The sequence below is a fragment of the Stegodyphus dumicola genome, chromosome 5, assembly GCF_044657685.1.
Source record: "Stegodyphus dumicola isolate Sdum_Otavi_A_Nest chromosome 5, ASM4465768v1".
In the NCBI taxonomy this organism is placed as follows: Eukaryota; Metazoa; Arthropoda; class Arachnida; order Araneae; family Eresidae; genus Stegodyphus; species Stegodyphus dumicola.
The window spans coordinates 180,423,242-180,441,219 of NC_140772.1; the positions used below are offsets into that span (position 1 = coordinate 180,423,242).

At 32.7% G+C, this 17,978-nt stretch overlaps 1 protein-coding gene across 2 annotated transcripts in view; it reads right to left on the minus strand.

Moving 5' to 3' along the window:
* The window catches only part of LOC118182844 (gamma-aminobutyric acid type B receptor subunit 2-like), a 591,214-nt gene that overhangs the window by 70,547 nt on the left and 502,689 nt on the right, over nt 1-17,978 (minus strand). The window lies entirely within an intron of this gene.

Sequence of the window (17,978 nt, forward strand, 5' to 3'; positions counted from 1 at the left end):
CTGTAAAAAATAAAAAAAAATGATGAAATATTTCGCGGTAAATAAGTAAGTATATTTAAATCAACAACATTAGAGAGAAGTTGTTTACTCTCTCGTTGCTGCCAAATAAATTTCTTTGTGTAATTTATACAGCTAGAAATAATTTCGAAATTCGTTGAAGTTCTCGAAATAGATAAAAAGACCCTCACAAAACTTCAGTTTGGATAACAAATTTTAGGTACTAATTTTTTAATCAACTTTGACTGCTTTAAAATTTATTTCACGTAAAATTAGACAGATAATAAAATCTTAATATACTATATGACACATTTAAAGAGTATAAGCTATTTTCTCATAATTCGTCACCACCAGAATTTGGCGATTGGGTCCCCTACCCCAGTGGCCCTCTGAAAGGGGACTTCATGCCAGTCCCGGTGAGGGCATTGCACATTTTTCATGTACTCCTGTTTCACAAATAATGTAATCACCCTAATAATTAATAAACGAATTGCTCTAATGTGTTATTTAACTCTATATAACTACTTACTTACGTAACTCTAAATGAATAAAAGAAATTACAATGAAACTAACATTTCTACAGAAACAAATTTCGCATTCCGCAGCGACTCAATCAATCTGATTAACTATACTACATACATGGACAAAAATAGCGAAAAAAAGTTTATTTAAACTTCTAAGCTTACTAAAGCTAGAAAAGGTTGTTACACTTTAGGTCAGATACTATTTACTGTAGATCAGTGTATGTTAAATATACTGGTAATATTTCCACATCATACCATTAAACTAATGTAATTGAGATTGTATCTGGCAAATAAAAGCAATAATAGAATATGAAGATATATAAAAGCTTTTCGTAATTTATGATTAAAACTATCAGGTATAATTTGCAAAATATATAATAAATATATGTATGTTATTCTTTCACAATTTAAATAGCATGTAATACGTATGTGTATGTTATATTTCATATTTTAAATAATATGTAATAAATAAGTGTACGTTATATTTTAATAATTTAAATAATGAAACTATCTAAAATGCGTTGAGATTTATATTTAATATACTTTTTAATATACTTTAATATAACAGTTATTTTGTTCACAATAACTGTTAAGTTAACTGTTTCTATCACTCTTGCTTTCAATTCACGCTTTTATTGTCATAATGCAAATGATATAATACGTATGTTTAAATGAGGTAGCAAGAAATTAGTATTTAAGGGAAGCTTCTGAAAGGTGAATTCCGAACGTCTTCTGCCAGCCTGAAGGGCAATACATCTACCATAGATTATGATACCAAAGCCTACGAGACGTTATAGTGTGATCCCACACAGCAAAATAGATTTTAAAATATGTTTTAAAATAGTCAATTCATAAGGTATTTTATTATTTTATGAGCTACTCAAGAAATAACAACAATAGTTTTAATTCCATATACTGTACATTCGTTTGTTGGAAATTATACCTTCTAAATACTACAGCACGTAACTCTGGTATATCATACTCTTTTTTAATATTTTTAGGTTGGGTAGATGGATAAAAACCGTAACAACCTCAAAAGATGAAATCGATGTATTAAAATTCTGTGATTTATGATTTGTATGTATTCAACAGATTTCAATGAAAGTATTTTGATATGGGAGACGAACTTACGAATGATAATTTTTTCCCTAGCTGACGAGGACCAAATGCATATATCATCCTCAATAAAAGTGGCACTGCATTCCGTGTAGTAAATATTATGCTTATTAGAATACAAAAGATAACATTAGAATTTACAAGCATGTCAACTTTTTTGTCGTCATATGATGTGACAGTTAAAGATGAAGAACAGAATATTCTACCCAAACCTAATGTGAATTACGAAGATTTTGAAATTTGAAAGTATGTAAAATGTAGTTGCAGCTGCAGCATTCACACAGAGGAACACACCTGTCTATCGCTCTGCGGAATATATTTATGCGGCTAACTTTCAGAACATGTAAGTGAGTAAATCTCATATAGAATTCTCTGCTAGTGGTGAGATGGGATAAGCGTTTCGCATATTAAGATTAGGATTATAGAACTGATCAAATAATTCCCCGAAACGCTATGAAAATGAACAAAAATAACTTCAATCCATTATTAATACATTTTTAAACTTTTATTTTTAATTAATATCACACAAAATGTATATATATAGTAAATTTTAAGTTAAGCTAACTGCTTTGGAATTTTGAATGAATATTTTTTTCCATCGTCTGATGTTATTAAAACAGCTGCGAACAAACGTGATCACATTATGTGCTTCATTTATGTGGCTTGCAGAAATCTATGGCCCCTTAGGGAACTTTATAGCTCCCTCTTGAAAACTACTGGTTACGGCTGAGGAAAGATAATGATCTATACAATCTCTACAAGGGTATTAAGGTTTTCATTAAGTATACCGCAAGAAAACTACGAAAAGGAAATAATGGAAAAATCGAATCTCTTGAACAGGAAGTCTTCCGAGTATAACGTGGCGAAGTGAAAATCACTGTTGTAAGAAAACTAGCTTAGTCTAAAGCGATAAATTTGTACAAAAACACATTAAAAATGAATATAAATTCTTTATTTCCAATTTTTTGTTTTAAAATTTTTCTAAATTTATATTTCGCGATTTACCTATATCATTTTCTTTCTATATTTCGGCGATTTACCTATATCATTTTCTTTTGATAATGAAAGTAAAATTACATATATAATCTGAAATTATATATAAGATATAAAACAAATTTTGCTTGGAGAACAAGAGACATATTAAATACTTTCAGATCGTGATTTCATTTTTCAAAAATCTGATATTCTGAAGTACTTTTATTCATGCATCTATTATGAAGGTACATTGAAAATTCGAAACTTTCATTCAGGATACTCATCTTAATGAAATAAGAAAACATAGGGTTGAAAGTTTCGTCTTAAAACTATCTAATTTAGCTTGCGAAATTCTGTAAATATAAATTCATGCCTAAGATTTAAATCTAAAGAAATAAAGCTTGAAGACTTTTATTTCATACACTCTTTGTTGGTATTTATCAAATATTCGTGATAAATAAGTAAAATAATAGTACGTAACTACTGGTTCATAACTGCTCTGATAAAATAAGATTTAATAGCTTTTAATTCATAGCTTCTCGTTGAAAATTCTCCTTAGTTCTTTTCTTTCAAAATATGAAATGGGTGAACTGAAATTTGGAAATTACGAATTAAATCTGCTTGGAGAATAAGTTCTATCACACATCATTTCTTCCCGTTAGTAAAAATCTAAAAGCTGCGTAACTAACATGTCTTCGCTATTACGCGTAGATGATTCTGAAAATACGATGCCAAGAATCACTAGTCAAAAATATCGTTTTTCGATAATTACTTGAGGCCCGAAGACAAACGAGTATATTGATTTTTCGATGTTTAAATATCTTTTTCGTCATTGCCAACTTTTCTGAAGTAATTTATGCCTTCTGGCTCATTATTTAGGAAATAAATATTGACGATAGAGAAAATGTAAAAGGAATTTACGTTTATTCCAGTTCACGTGCACAGAGCAGATGTAGAATTTTATCATCTCTCCCAACATATTAAATCAATTTTCTTATACCATATAAAGATTGAACATTAAGTCAAATGTTGCATATTTTCACCTCGTTTCAACAATATTAATATTCCATTCACCTTGTAGCCAATTCGAAATTTAGTGAAAGGATTCTAGAAAAGTTAATTTACATCCAATAAGTCAATTTCAACTTTGCACTGCTTCACGAAAACAGTATTTTACTTTATAAAATGGTTTAGCATACATCATCAACGGAACGTTTTGAAATTATGAAAATTAAGTATGCAAAAAAAGCATAAAATCCCAAGCTGTATTTGAGTACTGAAATATCATTAGTAGTTTGATTTATAAGATTTTCTTGCCATATAAATTTAAGAATTTTATTTCTTTTTCAATCACTATTTTCCACGCTTCAGAAATTTAGATATTAAACATAATGTTGAGAAATCGGGCATTGGGTATTTATTGAGGTTATAGGATTCTAGCTAAATTCGTTGCCCTTGGCAACCAGAATACTTCAGAAGTGTGTAGCGACTAATCGTTTATTTTTAAGGCTGTAAGAACAAGTCTAAAGGAGGGTTATATTACCCTTTTATGTTACTCAAGAATATTTACAGTTGGTTTCTCTCGGATTTACAGGAAGCCTCGACTTAAGATGGAAGATAAGGAACTAATTTAGTGCTAACTAAAACCTAGCTGAAGATTCACAGAAACAACTAACAGAGTTGGCCCTCATTTAAGAATAGTTAGAGTTACAAGCAAAGATTTGCGAGAAAATGTCAATACTAAGTAAAACAAACTGTCCCAATTTTTGAAAATTTTTATGTGGACTATAATATTGTCATCGCAAATACGTATGTGTATAAATGAAATTTTAAGAATGCTGGCTCCGTAAAAAGGATTCAAAAATTAATTTAGACACTTTACCCAAGAAACCAACCAATAAACAAGCTCCAAAAAAAATATAAAAATCATGTTTACTTTTCAATGCATTTGCGACTTATAGAACAGTCCATTTATAAATTACATCAGATGCAGTAAAAATGCACTTAGCAGGTCTGCTAGAAGTGAGATATAAGACATTGTGTTTGACTACAATTATAATAATATAAATGTTTATTAAAACTCTTGGAATGTTGGATTTATTAATAAGCTTATGAGTTATTTCTCCCGCCTTCTTAGCGTGCCTTCCTGGTGTAGTGGTCTGCATGCTGGCCCGGCGAAGGCGTTGCTAATTTTTCATCTGTCCCGATTTCAAAAAAAATAAATAAATAAATCCTAATGTCTCTACAGTGTTGCCCGAACTAAAAAGGGTGGTTGATGATGATTCTCCCCAGCCAGGATTTGGCGATTAGGTCCCCTAAAAATCCCAGTCGCCCTTTAAAAGTGGAAGTATATAAGGTATTTCTCCAGCCTTCTTAGCATGTCTTCGTATTGTTGTGGTCTGCACGCTGCCACGATACAAAAAGTATCACTGTCGTAGAGATGGTGTGTGTGGTGTGGTGTATTTAATTATGGCAAAGCACACTAGGGCTATCTGCCTAAGGGGAGGGATGCCTTCGTGAAGGACTTTCTAAGGGAAACTGGCTCGTATACACGTTACACATGGGAAAAACCACGAAAACACCCATGCAGCCAACCCGTTCGCGGGATTCGAACCTCGGACCAAACTACCAGTGTTCAGCGACTTTACCGCTCGGTCGCTGGTGGGCCTGTCGTAAGAGAAAAAGTCAGCACTAGTCAGCAAGTAATTGCTGTGTGAGTTTTCCGAAAGCAATAACTGTTCAGAACATTTTCTACTTAATGATGAGGCTCATATATTTTGTTTACCGAAATCAACGGTGGGCATTCTCTATTTGAACACAAAACATAAGTTTTTTTTCCAGTTTAAATAATTGTAAAAATCATATCACTTAATGGAAACCACTTTTATTTTCTAAAATGTACTTATGAAAAAAAGGAAAAATTGAGACATAATTTTACAGTTTAATTTAAATTCTAATTAAAATTCAGTAAATTTGGAAATTATATTTTATTTTTAATACTTGTCTTGAAGTAAAATTACGGAGAAGTTAATATAGTTATCTAAACTTTACAATTCACTGCTACTTAGACGTTAATAATTCAAAGACATTGTAGCTAAATTAATAACGCCTTTCCTGCATAGTATAAGAAAACAGATAACCTAGGCTGCAGAAAGGATATTATCTGAAAATAAATTATGTGAAAAACTAGCTTTTGAAACATAAATTTAAGGTCGTTTCCTGCTCTTTAACACTCCAAATTCCTATCTAAATTTATCATCGTTCATAGCGCTCTTAGATATTAATGTGAAGCGTTAACAAATGTGGTTGTTATGAATGAACGTTCTTCAGTCACCTTAGCTCATTAAAGGAAAAGTTCATTAAAAGCACCTTTCTAGGATAGCGTTGAATTATTAAGCGCGGAAAATTGTGTTCTGTGTAGTTTCTTCAAAGGTGTGCGACTGTAAGAATCTGGAGTTCTGATAGAATTGAAACCACCACCACATAATTCATAAACAGAGTATTTCATCGTCTTACACCCAGAGCGAGATAGATCAGACCTTATAAGGTATTTCTCCTGCCTTCTTGGCATGCCTTCGTGGTATGGTGATCTGCACGCTGGTCCAGAGGTCCGTGGTTCGATTCCCGGAGAGGGCGTTGCTCATTTTTCATCAAGTCTCCTGCTTCCAAAAAGATCCTAATGTCTCTACAGTGGCGCCCGAACTAAAAGAGTGGCGGATGGTGATTCTCCACACCAAGGGTTTGGCGATTGGGTCCCTTAAAAACCTCAGTCGCCCTTTAAAAGGGGGGTATATAATGTATTTCTCCCACCTTCGTGGTGTAGTGGTCAGCATGCTGGGCGCATATTCCAGAGATCTGTGGTTCGATTCCAGGCGAAGGAGTTGCTCATGTTTCATCTTGCCTGCTTCCAAAAATACCTAAATTCTCTACAAGCTATTTAGTTGAATTCAATCTCATAAAATCATCATATTAACTGCAATTAATTAAATAATAATGATTACATCAGCTAGCACAATTAAGTTTTGAATCATTTAAATCAAAGCAACAGGATCTCCACTGCATATCATTCACAAAAACGAATATGCATTTTCTCTCAATTGTTTATAAAACTGCTTTTTCAAGTTAACTACATACAAACAGAAACATTAAGGAGTACAGAATACACGGAAATAAGAAGCACTTTTATGCTACAGCAGATCTTCAGATAACATGTACTAGCATCCGGGCTCAGTTGCGGCTGAGTGTGCTTTAGCCATACATGTTGTAGATGTAAAGATGTACTTGTAACACCACTTCTGAGAGTGGCAGTACGTGTTTAATGAGCCAGTATGCTTAGGAGTGGCTGAAATCCTTCATTAACTTCAACCAAAGCGTTCCCTTCCAAACAGAGAGAATCGTGTTCGAGGATTAATATATGTCACAGAATAATTTCTCTGATTTGAATGAACCATGATGACATGTATACATTTAATACTTAAGCTGAAAAGAATCTTAAAAGTTGAATTGGAGGAATTTTTCATTCCATCCGCATATACAAGTTTAATTCTTAAAATTAAGGCTTTGAACATCACCAATAATTTAAAAATAAGTATATTTTAGTGATAAATAAACTTCTTGTTCTGAATAAAACTATAACAGAATCTTGAGATGGAAACATATAATTAACTAAGAACAAGTGTAGGACATTCTATTAGGGGAATTTGTGAAATATGTTTTTGTAAGTTAAATGAGTAATGTATTTAAAAAAAACTGATTCAAATGTTCAGCTACAAGAATTAATTAAAATGTAATTTTATTATCAATGTACATTTCCCAACCACCAAAAATGCATACCTATGCTCAAACTGCCAGTTTTATCGGGATTATTTTATAGGAACTAAAGGCCATCAAATTAAAAAATTAATTTTTAATGACTTTTATGTCAGTCAGTTTAAATACCAAGATAAAAGAACAGGAAAAAGTAACCTAAAGTTTATCTTTATACCAATTTGTTAAATCTAAGAGAAGTGTTTATTTTTAAAATTTTAAATTTAAATTAATTGTCAGAAAATATGCAAATTAAAAAACAGAAATGTATTTGCATTTACAACAATTAAGTCATTTTGGTCTGATTTTAGAATAGTTTTTATTTTGGCATTTGTAGGGTTATTTAAAGTAAATTAACCAGTTATTTTATTATTTAAAATTTTACTGTCATTTCTTTCCGTTTCCACGTTAGTATGCAAATTAGTTCGCGTGTATTTAAGATGAAGTTTTTAGATTGTAAGGCAGAGCGTTTTCAGCTTCTCGAGGCTACGTTAGCTCAGCGAGGCTATGTTAGCTCAGATAAGATTTGCAGTCTTTGGCCGTGTACTATAATTGCTTATAATGAATCTCCATGCCAGTTAGACTAGTGAGCCAGCTTCGCGTTGAACAGCCTTTGCCTACTAGCTTTTTTAAAGTTCATTTTACATTTAAACTTAGTGTTATTGTAAGTTATCTCTCCTTAAGTGTTGGTTGAGCTTGTAAGCACCAGATGTTTCTTCTGTTCTTTCTTAGTTTAAAATAAAGGGTGTTTTACGCCTTTCTCAAGTCTCGGTTGTTATTTTAAACTTAGATATAATTCTCTTAACGTCTGCTAAGAGTTTTGATACTATTTGATGGTTACAAAATACATCAAAACTTATTAAATTGTACTAGATACACGTCTTATTATCCCAAACTCTTAAAAGAGGATAAAGACTGATATAACTATGTTTTTACTCTAAAAGTTTTATTTTATTTTATTGCACAAAGTCAACAAAACTTTCTTTGTTGTTTCTTTGTCTTCAACAACCTTTCCTCTATGCAACGCATATAAATAGAAGTCGAAAGCCCATGGCCCATGTAGAAGCCCATGTGCCATGTAGCCATGTGGAAGCAAATGAAAAGAATTTCATTGGCAGTTATAAATGAATTACGTAAAATATATTTTTAATCGAAGAATAGATTTTTAAAGACATTCTTTTTTATGTATGTGTTAAAAGCAAAAGTTGTTAGATATTCGGTGCAATATGTTTAGGCTTTTATTGCCAGGTAAGGTTATAAGGTATTTCTCCCACTTCTCTAGCATGCCTTCGTAGTGTAACGGTAGCACGCTGGGCCGGTATTTCAGAGGTCCGTGGTTCGATTCCCGGCGAAGGCGGTTGCATATTTTTCATCTTTTCTGCTTCCAGTTAACCTAATGACTCTACAAGGTGACTCTCGGATTCTGGATTAGGTTAGGTTATTTATACTGCGACAACGCGTACGAGGGCTATCTGCTTAAGGGCAGGAGGCTTTCGTGTAAGACTATTGAAAAACGGTGTTTATTAACATTAAAATCTCGATGCAAGCTTACCCTGAGGTACCTCGAACTACTAATATTCAGCGATTTCACCGCTCGGCCGCTTTTGGACTAGAAAAAAGAAACTTTGCTTATCTATAAAAATAACCGTTTGGTCTCATCGTAATAAGGCATTTGTTATTTGTCACTCAAAGAAATCCGTATTTATTCTGCTTCCTTTTGGCAACATATGAACATATTAGCAACATATGAAACAAATTTTCTCACACTCGCTGGCTGATTTGTGTCCTTTAGAAGCTTTTATGAAGCATTAAGGGAAAAATTGCACAGCTGATATTGAAAAATTAACTAAGGAGCGTTAATGACAAATTTTAATTAATTTATTGCTAATTTAGATGTAGTCATAATTAATGACTTCAAATTTTAGTTCATGTTTCGTATTTGGTTTATTTGCTTAGATATTTAAATTGTTTAAATTTTAATGGCGAAAGGCATCAAAATAAAATTTCGTTTACCAGTGCTAATTGGGTAAGGCAGCTGTATACTGATCAACCCAGGCAAAATTCAGGCAAATTCACTCTCTGCATTGGCTGGGCGTTTTAGTGGTTTTTACCCATCTATAATCTAATTGCGAGCCAATTTCCTTTAAAATTCCTCCATGAACCTTTCTTTCCTCAGCAAAATAGCCCTAGTATTGTAGAAACATTGGGTTATTTTGAAGAAGGAGAGATGAAAAATGAGCAACACCTTCGCCGGGATTCAAACCTCGGATCTCTCGGATACGCGTCGAGCGTGCTGACCACTATACTACAAAGGCATGCTAAGAAAGCGCGAGAAATGCCTTATAATGTGCTTTAACATAATCAAATAATCAAATCCAACCTATAAAAAAATTCCAAAATAATGTGTCCTCAGCATAAATTCTCAAACAATATTTTTATATTTGTGTATTAAAATATTGCATAATCAAGAATAAAGTGTAATTAACGGCTATATCATACAATGACAATTCTTTAATATGATGATTAAATATGAGACTGTTATTCTGATAAAGTTTTTTTTTTTTTTTTTTTTTTTTTTTTTTTTTTTTCCCAAAAGAAACGTCATTAAACTATGTCTCGAGTTCTGAATTTTTGTATTGAATGTCTATTAAGAATTTGACATCAAGATTTTCTCATATCAATACCCCATGATATGATTAAAATGCTATGTGATTTATATAAATATGATTAAAATAATAAAGAAGTATGATTAAAATGTAAAGATTAGGGTTAAAATGATAAAGAGAATATGATTAAAATGATAGAGAATATGATTAATCATTTTAATTGCATCCTGTTTATCATTTTAATCATATCTAATGATATGATTAAAATGATGAAGAGATATTGCAGTCGTTATATCTGTAAATTGATTTCACTAATTATTTAAATGTATGTTAAATAGTTTCAATTTTTACTATTAACTTTATTGCTGAATAAAATGTATAAATAAAATGAATAAAATATTTCTAAAATGAAAAAAAAAAAAAAAAATGAGAGCTTTGAAGCTGACTGAATTGCAAAAAAATATTAGTTATTCACAAAGTATTAATGGCACAGTTGTTAGAAACGATCCCTATGTAAATAATTTATGCTTATTATTTTAAAGCTCCGCAAAAAATTCATAAAATGCATAATAAGAACGCTAGAATTTAAAAATATCCGAAAGGATCATTCTCTTTAAATAGTACAGCAGCAGTGAATGTTACAAAACAAAGAGAAATTCCAAGGGAAGTAATTAAATCTTATTCCATTGCAAAACAAAGCTAAAAGTAATGAATAAAAATTTGAATTTTGCTTCTGTGTCTCTTTTTTATGCATAGTCGCCGAGTAATGTGAAATGTAAAACTGTTATAGTTGAAAGAACCATTTTTTTAGTAGAATAAAAAAATCTTTATATATCTTTTATATCATTACATACACAAAAATTTTCCATGCCAAAAGAATTATTCCCTTTCTTTGCTTCCCTTAAGTTCGCTAAATATTCTATTTCATGAAGTATAGCTTTTGCTTTAACGATATGCAATGTGTTGAATTAGAAATATGTTTTATTAATTAATGAATTTAGTTACGTAATTGTTAATAGTTATTCATTAAATTTAAAGTATTTAAGAAACAATTAAAATATCAAAATCAAAGCTGTGCTTAGGTATTTTGTCACCTGAGGCAGAAAGGTAAATATGCTCCCCTATATAATTAAATTAATCAAAATCAGGAGAAAGGATGTATAGAACCCTTTAATTGATTCAAATAGTCAGCATAAACTCGTGCTTACAAACGGCAACACTTTTGGCTTAAATAAGAAGGTAATCGATTCACGTAAAATTGATGAAATTTAAGTACAGACTAAGGGCTTCGCAGTTTAACTATTCTATCGCGCAAGCTAGCTTTGACCGAAGTCGGCGTAAACAAGCCTAATGGCAGCTATAACTCAACGCCACAGAATTCTAATTTCTAGAGAATCAAAGTTAGCAACGTGGGCTTCAAGTAGGCAGAATACGCTCTGATCTCACACTCCAAAACCTTTCTTGAAATACTTCCTTCTTTCTACTTAATTTGAATAGCACGAGTGCTGTAAATTTGCATTCTGGCAGGGAAATGAAATAAGTCTTGATAGGAAAGGGAATTTAACATAAAATTACGGGTTAGAAAATTAAAATTTGCCTTTATTCATGAAGTTAGTATATAAATTGCAAAATGTGTAAATTTTACATTTGAAATAAAATTGTTGTATATTTCAAATTGCGAAAATGCTCTTCTAATTAAGTTGCATTTACTCATTATTCTCTCCACAAAAGCAGAATATTATGAATGAAGATCTCTACAAATAAATAAACATTAAACGGTTGCAAAATTACACAGTTAAATTTCAAAAAAAAAAAAAAAAAGAAAAAGAAAGAAAGAAAGAAAAAGAAAAGAAAAGTCCAAGAGTTTTCCGTCCGTACGTTTAAAGAAATTTCAAGGTATATACTTCAGAACAGAAATGATTTTCAATTGCAAGGGATTTATTTTAGGTATTGTACTTTGCCAACTTTATTTATCAATGTGTTGAAAATGGATTTTATCATATGAAGCAAGCCTCACACTTGAGTCGGCTCAGGCAATTTGTACGTTGCGTGTAAGTATTCGCGCGTGGAGCGCTACCCTGGTCGAATATTAGCCGATCTTCGATTTTATAAAAGTTCCGAAAAATGAGCTTGGCATAACAAACATATGAAATAAGTAATATCTAGATCTGTATGCCCTTGAGAGAAAAAATAAACGAGTCCGAACGAGACTTGACACGCACGAGACTTGACTGTAACTAATATGTCATGTCGAGCGAAGATAAAATGAGAGGCAGTGCGGAGTTAAAGAAACACCATTGATTGCAAGAGAGTCCGAGCGTCCAAGTGTGTGACATAATAGATTTGATACAAATATAAATGATACAAATGAAGCAGGACGGCAAGAGTGTATGGCAAAAAATAATTAGTTATATACATGAAAACAAATGAAAAAAATAAGCTATAACGTATAAGGCAAGGAATATACACAATACATAAGAGAACAATATACATGATACGATCCAATAACAAGTTAGTTAAAGAGTATTTTTTTTTATTATTTAGTTTAAATGCCTTAAGACCGCAAGTGGCCTTTTTCTGTATTCCCGTGTTTTAAAGTTGTAATTTAGCACTGGTATAGTAGGATGTGATACCATAGGGATGCTGTTAAAAAATTTGTGGTACAGAGTGGCCATGTAGACACGTATATAAGGCATACTGAATTCGCGGTGGATCGCCGAGTTCCTTATGAACCACGGACAATCTGCCGCTTGTCTTAATACAATGTTTTGCAGAACTTGCAGTTTTTTATGTTAGTTTCACTTGCATATCCCCAGACAGGGCACGCATATGTGATGATGGAACGTAACATGGCTTTGTAAATGAGTAATTTATTATCAACAGAAAGAACGCTATTCCGAGCAATTAATGGGAAGAGAGTACGTTTACGCACTCGGAACTTGGCAATGAGCTGTGTGATGTATGGGGTCTATGTGAGACATTGGTCAGGGATAACGCTTAGGTAACGGGACTGCTTGGTCCTTGGGATGGGAATTTCATACATATTGACATGGACATTGTAATCAATATTTTTCTTTCTCGTAAAGAGAATTGCATCAGATTTGTCCACATTGATCTTAAATTTCCAGGCCGAAAGTTAGGACTCCAGAGTGTGGATGTGATTCTCTAGTGTTTGGATGACTGAGCCTTGAGATGCATTTTGTGATAGATTTGCCGTATCATCAGCATACATTGCTAGAGTAGTGTGTTGGGTATGTGAGATGTCGTTCGTGTAAATATTGAAGTAAAGCGGGCCCAAAATGGACCCTTGTGGGACCCCAGCCCTAATGGGCCTGGGGGAGAAGATTTTGTTGTTGACACGAACGACAAAGTGTCGATTTATATGATAAGTGATGTGAGTGATGTAATCTGGGAAACCTAGGTTTATGGGTTTATGATTTTGTGCATGAGGCCCTCCAGCCAGACCCTATCGAAGACCTTTGCCACATCTAGGAACATGGCTCCAGTGATGGATTTATCTTGTAAACCCTGGGAGATCAGCTCTGTCACCCGATAAAGTTGGTGGTTGATCGAGTGCTTGTTTTTAAAGCTATGTTGCTCGGCGATTAAGAGATTATTATCATTGAGATGTTTCAGTAGTCGTTGCTGGATAATGAATTTTGCGACTTTGTTTGTAGAGGACAGTAAACTGATCGGCCGATATGAGACTGGATCAGTGGCTGTCTTGCTAGGCTTTAGGATGGGAGAGATTACCATGGTGTAGGAAAATGGCTAAAACACAGCAGGTCGTTGGTCAGTTTCAAAGTCATGAGTACTCCCATGTTCTTGAGCATCTTGTTACTTGAGTCAAGCCCAGGGCATTTCTTTGTGTGAAGTTTGCAGATATAATCATAGACCTCTGATGGTCTCTCCTCCTATGATATAATCATAGGAGGAATGTTGTTCGTGTGTGGTTTTGAGACGAAATTTGTTAGTGTCTGTAAGAAATAGTGTTCTGTTTGTGGGTGGGATATATTGTTAGTGCAGAACTGAGTAGCATAGTGATCAGCGAGTGACTCAGCTTTCTCAGTTTCGGTGTAGGATTTTCCTTGGGGGCCATTTAAGGGCGGAATGTTGTTGTATCATCTCAGAAGCTTGTTAGTAGCTTTCCAGATATTATTTTCTTCTGGTGATAGTGAAGAAAGATAGACGGCCATGTCGTGGTCTGTTTGTTTACCTGTAAGCACCCTGACTTGGCGGTTAAGTTGATTGAGGAGTGCTCTATCGGGAGGATATCTTAATCGCTGCCATTCCTTCCTTGCCGCATTTCTGCGTTGGATCAATTTTTTGATGTGAGTATTGCATTTCTCTTTTCTGATCACAGGTACAGTCAGATATATTTAAATTCCACAAACTCATATAACTGAAAACTGTTTCAGAAAATTTTTATATGTATAAAGAAATTGTAGCTTTTAGTATAAGATCGAAAGCTAATTAATTCTTCAAATCACGTAACATACGATCTGTGAATAAAACAATAAATTTTACTTAATCCAAATGTGATTCTTTACTCAGATCCAAAAATGGTACTCTTTACCGCATGAATTGAAGTGTTTAAAACCTGAGATATGGAGGTTAAGCAGAATTTACCTATCTGGTAATGTCAACGTCAAAAAATAAGAAAGATTCTACTTGCGAATGGTACGGCAGTAAGTGATGCAAAAGATATACTTATTTCTACGTATCCAAGGTTTGCAATTTAGTTCTGCAGGTAGATGAATCTCCAATGAAATGCAAAGGCTTCTACTATTACTTATTATTAAGGAATATCAAGTGAGCCATCTCTATCCGAATATTACTGATTTCAACTGCGAGAAATTATCTATTGGGTCCGAACTTTAATTCAAAAAATAAATAAATCATTATACTGGTTTCCTTCAGCAATTTGAAGCTTTCAGAATTCTGTCAAACAGCATTTCCGAACAGGCAGATAACGGATAAACGCAAACAGTAAGAAAATGGATCAATTTACTTTTTGTTGTAAATGGCAAGCATTGTTTTTTATTTCCTTGTACGAAGTAAAAAGGAAGTATTGTAATCGCGAAAAACTTCCGGTATCATATTTCAACGAAAATATCCATTTTGAACCTGTCGAATGAACTTAACGATATTTTTGCGTGAAATCCGAACGTAAGGACAGAATAAAGGACTGTTTTCCCTAAAAAAAAATTATAAAACTGATTTAAAATGAATTCTGAAGAGAAATTTTCGGGACGACTGTGTGTATGAATGTATCTAGCATAACTCAAAAATGAGTTGCCTCAGAACATTGAAATTTTGTACATACGATTGCTATAGCATGTAAATGTGCACCTCGTATTTTGGTTGAAATCGGCCGCACCAAAAGTATATAAAGGATACGTATATATATCCACTCTGTTACTCGGCTCAGTAATCTCAGTTTCTTTATTCTTATATGTTTGTAAATTGGGCACTTTTTTGCTTTAAAAATGATTGAATTATGTTGTTCTTATCTTCCGGTCAAGGTTTTTATGCCTTTAGTAAATCTGCATGCGATATTTTTAGAATTACTAAACATTTAGTATTATTGCCGCTAAGTGCCGCTAAGCCTTTTGCAATGGCGGCAATGTTTGTTTACATTTGAAACAGCAAAATAGTAGATTTGTTGCCAATCTAGAGAAAGTAAGCTTTGCAAAAACAAAGATAACGCCTTCTTTTATTATTGTGAATTAAATCATGCTTATTCCATTCTGGAAATTATTCGAGGAAAAAAGTTTTTAAGATTTAGTTCATAATTTTCAATACAGATATTTTGAGTTTTTATGTATTTTTGCCTTGTCGCGAGGTAAAAACTGAATTAATTGAATGAGAAATATTGAATCGTCTGTAAAAACCTTTTTTCTCCTGTTGTCGTTTGCTTAATTTCTTTTATAGATCGTTTTAGATTTATTATAGTATTTGAGTAGAATATGTGGCAACGATTAGATAATTCTTAAGATGATATAAATTTTGTGCATTCTGAGTTAAAAAATTAATGAAATTTAACGCTGTTAAGCGGACCTAGGGCCAGAGTGTCGCTATGGTAAACAAATATAGTGAATGTTAAAGAGTGCATTTATTCTATTGCGGTTTATGCGCTAATGACGATATAAATTTAATTCTATCCAATAAGTTTAAATGAAATGCAAGCAAAAATGAGCATAATTTAATATTCCGTACAAGGAAGTTATGTAGTGCACGCATCAGATTTTTTTTTTCATTAGAATAGTAGGAAAAACTTATTGCACTGATGTCAGACTGTTTGGTATGTTTCTTTTACAAAACCCTTTCAGCAGCAGAATTCTAGGACCATCTAAAAGGAAAATACCAGTCATTAAGAGCGAAATCTGTGTTGGGACTCTTTCATTGTCCACGATATAATTTAACCAAACGGGCCTTTTTATACGTCAATAAAAAATAAGCACCGGAATAGATTGGAATTGCGGCACGATATGGGAACAAATTTTCTTAGCTAGCACGATAGCACGAGACATTAAAGCGCTTTCTGATAATAAAAATCCAAACTATTCATTCCATTAATATTTTATGAATCACTGAAAATATTTTCATCATTCCATTAATATTTTATGAATCATTGAAAATATTTTCATTATTCCATTTATAACTTTCTTATCACCTTTTATGAATAAACCTGACATTTTATACTAACATTTTTTTTTTAATTTTTACTTTTGTTTTTGTCCCTTAAGTGAGACATAAAATATTTTGGATGTTTCTGCAAGTCTAAAATAATAGCAACAAGCGATTCGGTTACTTGCTAAGAGGAAAAGGATTAAAATTAAGTGGGTTAAAATGTGTGAGAACCTATTGAATTAAACCATTTTCACATACATGGAGAAAAAAAGGATTTAGAAAATAGTAGTATAAAAATTAATTTTAAGTGGACATAAAATTTGAAATTTTCCCATTTCTTGCAAATGGTAATTTTAAACCAATACTACCGAATCATACAATTGAAGCAACAACCTGTATTAGGCGTGGAATTTTAACCTAACAGTTTCTCAGAAATCTGCATTTGGAAAACTTAACATACATACGTATCTAAATTTAACATTTGCATACGGTCCCTCCAAATTCTAACATATGTTATCAAGAACAATTTTGACCAGATAATTTTATGATTCCTTCGGACTTGAGCCCACCAGCGGCCGAGCGGTAAAGTCGCTGAACACTGGTAGTTCGGGCCGAGGTTCGAATCCTGCGAACGGGCTGGCTGCATGGGTGTTTTCGTGGTTTTTCCCATGTGTAACGTGTATACGAGCCAGCTTCCTTTAGAAAGTCCTCCACGAAGGCATCCCTTCCCTTAGGCAGTTAGCCCTAGTGTGCTTTGCCATAATTAAATACACCACACCTTCGGACTTGGAAAACACTTTAATTGGTAACATTCTTGTTCTGCCGGATTTGTAAAAAATCACCCTTGATACATTTTAACAATAAAGCATCAGTTCTAATATAAAGGCGTAATTTTAATGCGCTAAAGCTTCAAAACTTAGACACGGAATTATTTAATAACAGAGAAGAATTATTAAAAAGGCCAACCACCCTTTTACTTACAATTTATAACTAAGTATAATTTTAGCTCATAAAGGAAAGACAATTTTGTGAAGTTATTTGGAGAAAAAAATTTTAACAAAATAAAATGCCATATATTGTCTTTCAAAATTATTCTTGAAGCAATGAACTAGAGGCTGAACCTGCGAAATACAGGATGGTTGAAAATTATTGAGCGCATTTCAATATTTAAAAAAACACACGTACATGTTTATTGTTTCCTTGAAAAGACAATTTAAACAGTTTTACGCAACAAATTTACTTTGTTAGCCAAAAATATGGAAACTGTCGGATCTGGAGAATAGAATGTCCTTATGAAGTACGAGAAAAAGCCCATAGTAGC